Raw genomic sequence first — 12,693 nt, 5'->3', positions numbered from 1 at the left:
GAGCTCTGGTAGCGTAGTGGTTATGAATCGGGCTGCTAACCTCAAGGTCGGCAGTTCAAAACTACCAGCTGTTCTGCATGAGAAAGATGAGGCTTTCTGCTCCCATAAAGATTTATAGCCTCAGAAACCCTGTGCAGGTCACTATGAGTCAGAACCGACTCCACCGTACTTAACAACAACATATATATATATATATTTCATGCCCTGAATGACATAACAATATTAGCATCCAGTATATATATATATATATGTAAGATACAGTCCTGGTGTGTTATTATGTGTTAATGCACTGGACTGTAAATTTAGTTTGAACTGCAAAGTCGGTGGTTCAAATTAGTAAACCTATATAGAGTTTTCAAGAAGTGGCTGGTGAGAATAAACCACTGACCTTGTGGTCCAAACAGACCTTGAGGTCGAGTGCTTATCCTGTGGTGCCATACCACATATTACCATGAAATAGCAGTTGCACAGGAAGCTATTCATTGGAACTGACAAATTGAAAGCTTATATGTAGGGAGTCCTGGTGTGATGCTGTGAGTTAATGTGCTGAACTGCAAGGTAGATTTGAACCACAAGGTCTGCAATTCAAGCTCTTTGGAAACCCTATACAGGGTTGGTATGGGTCAGAACCAACTTAATGACACTTAACAACAACAATATGTAGAGTGTAATCTCCCACAGCAAAAGCTCTTTCAGAAGCAAGTGGTCCAGGGAGAGAACAGACGGCAAAGTGGGCATTCAAGTCCTTAAGGAAGAGCAGAAGGAAGGTGGGAGCTTATATGTCCCTAGGAGATGTCCTCCTGAGGCAAGGTGCAGAGTCTCTGTGTCAGAGGACCTCCAAAGGCAACAGAGCGCATTAGGGTTCTTATGAATACAGTGGTGTTTTTTTTTGTTTTTTTGTTTTTTTTTAAATCTTATCTAAGGATAGCAGATGTTGGGCATTGTTATGTAGGGTATGTGAAAGAGGCAGGATCTTATTGGTAAAACTCTGCTTATTTGGATTATTTTAAGAACAATTGGCTGTGTATAAATTTGAGTTTGATATTAGAAGAGTTATTTGTGTTTACTATGAAGAAGTAAAGTACTAGGGGCCAGTAAGCAGAGGTCATTCTTTATCCTAACACTTAACCTTTATTTCTTATTAGGAATTTGCTGATAGAAGCATTAGTAATTCTTACCAGTATTCACTTTCATTTTCCTTATTCTAGAACTCTAAGACCAAAGCAGATAACACAATCACTAAAAAGAAAGTATCTTACCAATAAATTTTCTCAAGGATGCCTTCATGGCCCTGTTCCTCAGGCTGTAGATAAAAGGATTCATCATTTGAGGAACCACACTGTACATCACTGAGGCTACTCCCGTCTTCCTGGGTGAGTGTGTAAATGCAGAACTAATGTACACACCAAAGCCTGTTCCATAGAATAAGGAAACAACTGAGAGGTGAGACCCACAGGTGGAAAATGCTTTGTATTTCCCAGCTGATGGCATTTTCAGAATGGAGGAGACAATTTTAATGTAAGAGAAAATGATCCCACAAAAAGGAATACCAGCATACATGAAATTTATAACATATAGCAAGATGTCATTGATAAGGGTATTGGAACAGGCAAGCTTGATAACTTGAGCAAGTCCACAGAAGAAATTAGGAATTTCCAAGTGTTTACAGAGGGACAATTTCAAAAGCAATAGAGTATGTAGATGGGCATTCACAATACTAATGAACAAAGAGAATATAACCAGCAGTCCATAGAGACGAGGGTTTATAATGACTGTGTATCTCAGTGGGCAGCAAATGGCCACATATCGGTCATAGGCCATTATTGCAAGAAGACCGTTTTCAAAACCTACAAACATGAGGACAGCACATGCCTGTATGAGGCAGCCAATGTAAGTGATAGACTGTTTTTGTGTCTGGATGTTGATTAGCATTTTTGGGATTATAGTTGTATTTAAACCTATGTCAGAAAATGACAGATTGGAAAGGAAGAGATACATTGGTGTGTGGAGGTGGGAGTCAGAGCTCACAGTCAGGATGATGAGTAGGTTTCCCGGATGATGACCAGGTACACGAACAGAAACATGTTGTAGATAAGTGGCTGCATTTCTGGATCTATTGTCAGTCCCAGGAGAAAGAATTCTGAAACACCTGTTTGGTTTCTGGGTTCCATATTGTTGATGAAACTGATGGAAAAGATGGGTGAGAAGATAATCAAATGTTTAGCTGCATTACTCAGGAAAACACCACATTGAAAAGAAGGAAGAAGTATTTGGAAATATTATGTCCTCTGGCTGCATGCTATCATTATTTAAAAGACCAGAATCTGTTATAACTTCATGCAAATATTACACTGGAATGTGATGTCTGGCTGTTCTTCTTCTAATTTTGAAATTATACTAGCTCTGCTTTATGATCATTTAAATGTTTTCAGTTTCATTATGTGAAATAGATTGGACTAGGGTAGTAATGTGATTTGTCTTTTTCAGACTCCATGTTTTTCCTTGATCAGAGCTGCACACTGACATGGTATAATGTGTGATAAAAAGCAGAAATAAGATAAAATTTGTAAATCCTCCTCCCTTTCCACCACATAAATGTAAGTAAATATTAGTGAATTCTATAGTAGTCATCATCACGCGTGAGAAAGGGCAGATATCTGCTAAGGAGGAGACCAAGTAAGTGATTGGTGGAATTAGAGCTCTTTGAGACTGGTTTGTAGATCAAAGGGAACATGTCAGGAAGATGCAAGACAGTTTGGTAGGAGTCTATGGAAAATTGGCTCCAATCATTTAATGCATGTGCTCTCACCCTTAACCCTGTGAGATCAGGAGGACTTGAATAGCATAAATTGATACAGTAACTATAAAAATGAGCAAGAATGGATTCACACATAACAATGATTTTAAGGATTGCACAAGCTCAGGCAATTTTTCATTCTGTTGTATTTTGTGTCATTATGAGTCCAAACCAATTCTATGGCACCTAACAACAACAACAGCAGCAGCAATTCTTGTTACCACTTTCCCTGGATGAACCTGTAGTGAAACCCTATTCTTCATTATGGAACATTATATAAGGGAGTCTAGGTTACCTGGCTGGCATTCCTGAGTAATTATGCTTGACATATGTCCTTGATATTACATAATGTAGTTAGAAGATCTGTCCTTAGAAGAGGTTGAGAAACCAAGTGAGGATCTAGGCTCCTGGGGAAAAGGATCATCTGCAGGAGGAGTTGAGGTGCACTGTTTCCTGTGTGAACAAAGGCTACTGAGTGAGGGCGTCAAGGGCAGATATTTTGCAATCCATGTATCTCTGTGGGCTCAATATCCAAAGCTCCTAATTAGCCAAATTATTTATTGTCATTTTGATCAAAGGACAATGTAAATCCTTAATGACTAAGACAATTGTTGTTGTTGTTAAGTGCCATCAAGCAACCATTTGTTGTTGTTGTTGTTGTCAGGTGCCATCGAGTCGGAACCGACTCATAGCGACTCCATGCACAGCAGAACGAAACAATGTTCGATCCTGGGCCAACCTCACCACCGCTGCCACCCCCGAGTCCATCAATGATGCCACCTGGACGATCCATCTCGTTGGAGGTCTTCCTCTTTTTCTCTGACCCTCCACCCTACCCAGCATGACATCCTTCTCCAACGATTGTTTCCTCCGGACTACATGTCCAAAGTAGGAGAGACGAAGCTTAGCCATCCTGGCCTCCAAGGAGCACTCTGGCTGCACTTCTTCCAAAACAGATCTATTGGTTCTTTTGGCAGTCCATGGCACCCTCAGTATTCTCCTCCAACACCACAACTCAAAGGCATCAATTCTTCTACGATCCTCTTTATTCACTGTCCAGCTTTCGCAACCATATATACAACATAACAAAACCATATCCTGTACCATCCTCACATTCCTTGTTAAACTTGAGTCCATTGCTGCTGACCATAAGCCAATCCATCTCATTGGGGATTCTCCTCTTTTTTTCTAACCCTCTACTATAGCAAACATGATTTCCTTCTCTTGGGATGGGTCCCTCTTGAAATATGTCTCAGGTATAAGAAAATAAATTCTGGCCTTCTTGGTTTCTTAGGGTTAGGTTTAGGATTCTGAATGTACTATTTAAAAAATATATATATATGTTGTTGTTGTTAGGTGTCATCAATTCAGTACTGACTCATAGCTATTGTGCACAGCAGAATGAAACACTGCCCAATCCTGGGCCAACCTCACCATCCTTGCCACACTTGAGTCCATCAATGGTGACATTTTGCCAATGTATCTGGTTGGGGGTCTTCCTCTTTTTCTCTGAGTCTTGACCTTACCAACATGATCTAGTTCTCTAGTGACTGCTTCTTTCTGACAATATGTCCGAAGTATGAGAGACAAATTTGGCCATCTTGGAGTCCAAGGAGCAGTCTAGCAGCACTTATTTCAAAATGGATCTATTGGTTCTTTTGGCAGACCATGTCACTTTCAATATTCTTCTCCAACACAATAACTCAAAAGCATCAATTATTCAACTGTCTAGCTTTTGCAAGTATATGAGGTGATTCACTTCTCATACTTTGGACATGTTGTCATGAAGGACCAGCCCCTAGAGAAGTGCATCATGCTTAGTAAAGTGGAGGGTCAGTGAAAAAGAAGAAGACCCTTACAGTGCAACGGATTACTGCATCTGGCTCTTCTACCCATAATCCTTATAACTACTACCAAGCAACTTCTTTCTGATGGGTCTGGGTAAGAAAAAGTAGAAGATGATGCTGATAAGAAGATATGATTCAATTGTGATTGTTGATAGAGTTAATTGTACTTATAAAAACTTGGAACTCTAACATGGGTCTAAAATAAGCCATCTCAGAAGCAGGAGAGGGGAATCTCACTACCATCAAAGAAGATAAACCAGGAGTGGAGTGCATCTTTTGGACCCAAGATTCCTGGGCACTGAGCCTCCTTGACCCAGGGACAGAAAGTTGTGACATTAGAGGAGTGGCAGAGGTGCAGAAAATGACAAAACCAAGAGCCAGAGCATGAAACAGAGTGGTTGGCTTCCTAGTCCATGGATCAAGTAACATTTTGTGATGTTTTGCAAGAGGCTTGCTTGTAGAGTGCCTTCAAGCACTTAATTGGGGGAGCTAGGTGTGCTGACTAACAGACTTAGAGCTAAGTGACTTCAGGCAAGGCTTATAATGGAGTGGTGTGCCCTGTGAGCATTTATCAGTAGCCCTAAAAGAGAGGCTTGTCTGTGGGCACGGTTGAGGAGAAATTGTCCTGACTGCAATAACTGTGCTCTGAACATTTTCTAATACTGCAGTATAACCTGTTAACTTCCATAATAAATCTCATAACTGTGTAAAACAAACAACCAAAAAAAAAACCAACAACAACAAAAAAAAACACCTTAGCTTGGTTCAGGAACACCTTAGTCTTCAAGCTTACATTTTTGCTCTTTCACACTCTAAAAAGGTCTTGTAGAGCAGATTTGCCTAATGCAATACGTTGTTTGATTTCTTGACTGCTTCTGAGAGTTGATCCAAGAACAATGAAGTATTTGACAACCTCAATCTCTTCTCCATCGATAAGAATGTTGTTTATTGGTCCAGTGGTGTGGATTTTTTTTTTTTTTAATTTACATTATGATGTAATCCATACCAAAGGCTGTGCTTTTTTATCTTCATCAGTATATGTTCTAAGCCCTCTTCACTTTCAACAAGCAAGTTTGTATCATCTACATATCACAGGATGTTAAAGAGTCTCCCTCTCATCCTGATGCCACACTTTTCTTCATATAACACAGCTTCTCAGATTATTTGCTCAGCATAAAAGATTGAATAAGTATGGTTAAAGAATAAAACCCTGCCACACAAAACTTTCATAATTTTAAACTATTCAGTGTTGCCATGTTCTGTTCGAATAACTGCTTCTTGGTCCAGGTACAGATTCTTCATGAGCATAATTAAGTGTTCCGGAATACTCATACTTCTAAATATTGTCCATAGCTTGTCATGATCCACACAATCAAAAGCCATGCATAGTCAATAAAACACAGGTAAATATCTTTCTGATATTCTCTGCTTAAAGCCAAGATCCATCAGACATCAGCAATGATATACCTCATTCCACGGCCTCTTCTGAATCCAGCTTGAACCTCTGGAAATTCTCTGTCAATGTATGATTGTAGCTGTTTCTGTACTACCTTTAGCAAAACTTTATTCATTATTGAAAGACTTGTTACTATATTATGGTAGAATTGCCCCTTTATGTGTACTGCTGTTTCTACATTTCTCTTTTCAAATTACAGTAACGTAAACTCTAGAATAAGGAAGACCATAGAAGAATTGATGCTTTTGAGTTATGTTGTTGGAGGAGAATATTGAAAGTGCCATAGTCTGCCAAAAGAACTAATAGATCCATTTTGGGAGCAGTGCAGCCAGAGTGCTCCTTAGAGGCCAAGATGGCCAAACTTTGTCTCTCCTACTTTGGACATATTGTCAGGAGGGAGCAAACGCTGGAGAAGGATATCATGTTTGGTAAGGTGGAGGATCAAAGAAAAAGAGGAAGACCCTCAACGAGATGGATTGGCCAAGTGGCAGCATCGATGGGCTCAAGCATGGCAACAATACTGAGGTGGGCCAAGGATCGGGAAGTGTTTCGTTCTGCTGTGCATAAAGTCGTTATGAGTTGGTACTGACTCGATGGCACGTAGCAACAACAATGAGGAAACATCTAGAAAGTCTATTTTCAATTGTAAAACACACTTTTAGAATTGCCACACCATGAATTTAAATTTTCAGCTCCATCTATGTCTCAAGAATAGTCTAACTATCATACAATCTGTGAACACCTTGCTAACGGTATCATAATAACCCCACGATGAGGTCACTTATTCTAAGCTCTAAATCAATAAAGTAAAATTTAGCTAGTGTCTGTGTCTTATAAACGCCTAACTTTCCCAGCATCAGAATCTAAAGTCCAATCATTTGTCTCTCCCAGAAATGGAATCTAAAGTCCAATCATTTTTCTCTCCAAGAAATGGAAACCTAATTAGTAAATTATGATTTCCATGTTTCACATAGTCCAAAATTTTTCCTTAATCCTAAATAAGGAACTAAAAAGCCAATTGAAAATCTGCCCAGTATCTTGTTCCTGTCTATGTTGTTGTTGTTTTTAAGTGGCATCTATCTAGTTGATTCTGCCTTATGTTATTGTTGTTGTTGTTGTTGTTATGTGCCGTGCATTCGGTTCCGACTCATAGCGACCCTGTACTGGGTTTCCGAGGCTGTAAATCTTTACGGAAGCAGAAAGCCTCATCTTTCTCCCGCAGAACAGCTGGTAGTTTCGAACTGCTGACCTTAAGTTTCGCAGCCCGATTTGTAACCACTACGCTACCAGAACTCTGTATAGTGTTTCTGAGGAGTGGCTGGTGAGTTTGAACTACTGACCTTGTGGTTCAAACTGATGGTGTTCTTTAGTTGCTTTCCACATTGTACTACTCTTTAGAGCTCTTGTCTGACTTCCAGACAAGACACCCTGATCCATGAATAACACAAACTTTACAGATTTGAACACAAATTTCATCTTGTGGAAAATTTATTTTTGTCAGTTTAAAACAGATCCTTGATTAGCAATGTTTAGCAATTCTTTGAAGTCACATGTCACTTTTGGTAACTTTCATCTTTATCTCTCTTATAATGACATTTGTGGTTGTATCTAGGATATGATCCTTAACTTAATCAAGTCTGCACGGTAAGTTTTCCCAGCAAAGCAAAACATATGTTCCATTAATTAAGACTTGGTAGTTTGAGCAATTGTTTAAACTACTATACTAAGTGAAGAAGGTATTTCTGACAAGTGAAGTAAGTAAATAACAAATGAAGACTTGAAATCTGGATTTAACAATGCAGAAAATGTTGGCAACTCTTTAGGAGTGTTATTCCTTGCATGCAGAGGCAAGAGCCTAATTAGATTTGAAAAAAAAAAAAAAAAGTTCTTTTAAAAAAAATTCTACTGGAAACCATTTGTGAGTTTTAAGACTTGGGGTGATGTACCCAGGTTATTTGCTCTTATGTGTCCTTTTGAATGTTAACCCTTTAATTAACTGGTTTTCTTGGAATTGCCTTCAGGTTAAATGATAAGGTAGTACTCTGGTATGGTACAGTGGTATAGGTCCTTGGACATGATGTTGGTTTGAAAGACAAGGTCAGCAGGTCAAACTCACCAGCTACTCCATGCAAATCCTATACAGGGTCCATGTGTGTCAGAATCAACTGGAAGGCCCTTCACAACAACAACAAACTCTAGTATTTTAGATAATCTGTGGCTCAGTAAAATAATCTCTTTATGGCTAATTGAGAGGCAGCAGTTCAAAGCTACCAGTTACTCTGCATGACAAAGATGAGGCTCTAGGCCCTGGTGAAGCTTTATAGGTTCAGAAATGAGTGGAAATTAATTTGATGTCAATGAGTCTAGTTTTGGTTGTTTTGTATCTAGTTTAACTGAGATTCTTTTACCTCAGGCATTGTGCTCTTATAGAAAATAATTTATGGCTAGTCAGTTTTGAGAAGCAGAAATCACAGGGTCTGATTGAAAATGTATGGCATATTTTTAGTGACTTTGTTCCTATAACAAACAGGCTGACTCTGGAATCCTGAATGTGATCTTATGCTAACTCCAGAGAAATTAACATGACAATGACATGTGGTGTTGGTGTTGGTGTTGTGGTGGCAGTGGTGGTGGTGTGTCTGGTGTCCTTTCCATATAGGGTTTCTCAGACTGTACATCTTTACTGGAGAGGAAAGCCTTATATTTTTCCTGCAGAATCCCTAGTAGTTGTGAACTGCCAATCTGGAGGTTAGCAGCCTGGTGCAACCACTAAGCTAAAAAAGCTCCTTAGGTACCCTCTTAGGTTTTTAGTAACCTCTCTTTGGAGTGCCTTCACCATATGTTTGGATTGATGCTGTCTGATTTGAATTGTATCTACTCACAATAAATATAAACTGTTACATTAATTTCTAGGGTTCCTCTGAGCATTTAGGTTTTTGACAAACTGAACTTAGAAATGGAAGGAAAGAATTGGGTAATGGGAATGTAGCTAAAACTAAAGGAAAACTCAGAAGATGTAAGAGAAGAATTAGTAGGTATCTCATGGTATAAGTTAAGTATAACCTTGATGATGGATAGCAAACTATATAGCAAAAGAAAGGAAAACCTTATTGATCTCACTCCTTCAAAATTACTAACAGAGTCCTCTAATTGGGAACTCTGTGCTGCGGCTATTTCTGGCTCTGGCGCAACTCCAAGAAGGCATTCTCATTTGCTACCGGTGGCAGCAGAGTCAGGTTGGTCTCAGCGCCCAGTACCTTTGCTTCTGGCAGCCCTGAGCGCACACTGCAGGCCAGTGTTCAAGCTTGCGAGAAAGAAAGATGAGTGAATCAAGCTCAAAATCCAGTGAGCCCTTGGCCTCCAAGCAAGAAAAGGATGCTACTGAGAAGCGAGGGTGGGGCAGACCAAGCAAGCAGCCTCAGAAGGGACCCAGAGAAGTGCTGACACCCAAGAGACCTCGGAGGCGACCCAAGGGGAGCAAAAAACAAGGCTGCAGCCAAGATCTGGAAAATTACCATGGCTCCAGGGAGGAAACCAATTGTTGTTGTTGTCAGGTGCCATCGAGTCGGAACCGACCCATAGCGACCCCATGCACAGCAGAACGAAACAATGCTCGATCCTGGGCCAACCTCACCAACGCTGCCAACCCCGAGTCCATCAATGATGCCACCTGGACGATCCATCTCGTTGGAGGTCTTCCTCTTTTTCTCTGACCCTCCACCCTACCCAGCATGACATCCTTCTCCAACGATTGTTTCCTCCGGACTACATGTCCAAAGTAGGAGAGACGAAGCTTAGCCATCCTGGCCTCCAAGGAGCACTCTGGCTGCACTTCTTCCAAAACAGATCTATTGGTTCTTTTGGCAGTCCATGGCACCCTCAGTATTCTCCTCCAACACCACAACTCAAAGGCATCAATTCTTCTACGATCTTCCTTATTCACTGTCCAGCTTTCGCATCCATATGAGGCTATTGAAAACACAATGGCCTGGGTCAGGCGCACCCTAGTCCTCAAGCTGACATCTCTGCTCTACAATACTTCAAAAAGTTCCTGTGCAGCAGATTTGCCCAGTGCAATACGTCGTCTGATCTCTTGACTGCTACTTCCGCGAGTGTTGATAGTTGATCCAAGAAGAATGAAGTCCTTGACAACTTCAATCCTTTCTCCATTGATAAGAATGTTGTTTATTGGTCCAGTGGTGAGGATTTTTGTTTTCTTGACATTGAGATGCAATCCATATCAAAGGCTGTGCTCTTTAATGTTCATAAGTAAATGTTTCAAGTCCTCTTCACTTTCAGCGATCAAGGTTGTATCATCTGCATATCGCAGGTTGTTAATGAGTCTTCCTCCAATCCTGATGCCACGCTTTTCTTCATAGAACCCAGCTTCTCGTATTATTTGCTCAGCATACAGGTTGAATAAGTATGGTGAAAGAATACAACTCTGTCTCACACCTTTCCCTATTTTAAAACTTTCAGTGTTCCCATGTTCTGTTCGAACAATGGGCAGACCCAAAAAGCTGGAGAAGGAGGAAAAAGAGGGTATCTCGCAGGAGCCCTCAGAGGATGAGCAGTGACCCTGCAGTCTGCTCCAGACCCCAAGGAGCAGTTTCCTTCCTGGACTGTACAGCTTAGCTCCTTTCCCATGCTCCCTTCCCTTCCCCCAGACCCATGCATAGCCAACCTCCTGGGCATCAGCATCCCAATGGCTCACCACACACTACACAGCACACCAGCTGCTGTAGGGCCTCCACCACAGTGGGGAGCAGTTACCCTTTGGTTCCATTCTCAATGGTCCCTTCCTCCCACACACACATTCTCCTTCTGGACAAGGCTAACATCCCACTTAGCTGCACCCTACACCTGCTGTGCCCCCAGGCCCCACCCCCTCACCCCCATCCTCTCAGATGTGGGGACATTGCCATCTGGGCCATCTTGCCCTCCCATTCTACCCTTTGGCTGCCCATAAAGGAGCCTGGGTGGGCTTCTCTGGCTTTAAAAGGGCCCAAGCCCCATCTTCTGACATGCCCCACTCCACTTTACTGGCAGCTGCAGATGTGGCCAATGGAGGTAGGTGCTCAGCCTTTGTAAGCTGATTTGTCACCAGGTGGGGCTCATACTTCCCTTTTTTTTCCTTCTCTACCTTCCTTTGTCTCTACTAGATTGGACTAGGGGCACAGGAAGGCAGGCTGCAGGGGTGGAGCCCTCTTAGCTCTATTTGCATTATTGGGGTCCTGAGTCACCATTTATCCAGGCCTCTGTAGCAGCCACTTAGGTGGGCTGAGACTATGCACCCCCCTGTCTGCTTCCATTCTAGGCTTCTTCAGTTGGGCACTAACACCACAGAGCTAACCTTGACCATTCCCACCCCTCCTGCTCCTCCCTGCCCCCCAAGGTTCTGGTTCCATCTTTCCTCTGTTCAGAAACTACCTCTGGACAGTTGTGTTGTTTTAGTTATTTGTAGTTACTTGAATAAAAAAAATACATCCTTTTCTGGGAAAAAAAATTACTAACAGAATTTAAAAGACTCTAATTTGGGAAAGAGTAAAAAAGATAGTACTTTAAGCCAAATTTAGTCTTCCTTCGAGAAGGCTAAATTGATTCTTTCTCCATGTAACTATTGGTTCACTTCCACTCTGCATGCAGGTGAACTCACAAGTGAACTGATCAGTGACATTTCTGATCTAAAATCGCAACACTTCCCAATTTTCTTTTTCTTTTTCCTGATGTCATATGTTCTCCATAACACTTATCACATTCCTTCCTTTTCTGATAGCATTAAATTGGGCTTCCTTGGGAAGCAGAGATTAGCATGATAAAGGTTTATGAGGAACTGCTCCTGCTATCAACACCATGAAGGAATAGGGAAGGGAGTATATGACTGGGAAGAGGGGAAATCTGAGTTGTGATCCTTAGTCTCCACAAGTATTCTGCAGGAAGTTTTGAAATAGAAGGAGAGAGAAAAATGGGGTGGAAAAGGTAAAAGCATTTCTGTTAATATAAAAAAGCTCTAAAGAATATGTAAAACAAGAAGAAATTTGCAATGCATATAACTGACAATGTCTTGGGATCTTCATTAACTAAACAAAATTTATGAATTAAGGAGAAAAGATAAACTGCTCAGTATTAATACCATTAGCAGATAATTCACAGAAGTGGAAAGTAGATGGCATATAATATGAGAGTATCATCCTCATAATAATGACAGTGTTAATTAATTAAATATACATAATTTTTGTGGTTAAAATATGTACCATGAAACATATGCCAATTCTAAAAAAAACTTCATACATAAAATATTGTTAGACTTAATTAAAATGTGTTGACTATCACTTGGATACAATAAACATCCAATGAGAGTGTCAATTCATTCAACCACTTAAAAAAAACTCTTTAGAACTACCCAAAGGATAATAAGGGCTTTTCTATACTCGATCACCTACACTTTTAAAATTTGTTTTAAAAGTTTTACTCATTTTAACCATAAAATATTCATAAGAATATTGAAACAGCTTTATTCAGAATAACAGAATCTACATAGCAAAAGTTCCAAGAATATATAAAAAGAAACTTCTGTGATAATACTACAAATG

General features: G+C 40.5%; 2 pseudogenes; one reads left to right on the top strand and one right to left on the bottom strand.

The window, feature by feature from the left end:
* Window positions 1–1,199: 1,199 nt before the first annotated feature.
* On the bottom strand, window positions 1,200–2,192 carry LOC102816998 (annotated as a pseudogene).
* A 7,228-nt stretch (window positions 2,193–9,420) lies between these two features.
* Window positions 9,421–10,677, top strand: LOC102816603 (annotated as a pseudogene).
* The last annotated feature ends 2,016 nt before the right edge of the window (window positions 10,678–12,693 follow it).

This window comes from Chrysochloris asiatica, unplaced genomic scaffold (assembly GCF_000296735.1).
Source record: "Chrysochloris asiatica unplaced genomic scaffold, ChrAsi1.0 scaffold00673, whole genome shotgun sequence".
NCBI classification, from domain to species: domain Eukaryota; kingdom Metazoa; phylum Chordata; class Mammalia; order Afrosoricida; family Chrysochloridae; genus Chrysochloris; species Chrysochloris asiatica.
Note: the sequence above shows the minus strand (reverse complement) of the source record. Positions and strands in the feature narration are given on the sequence as shown.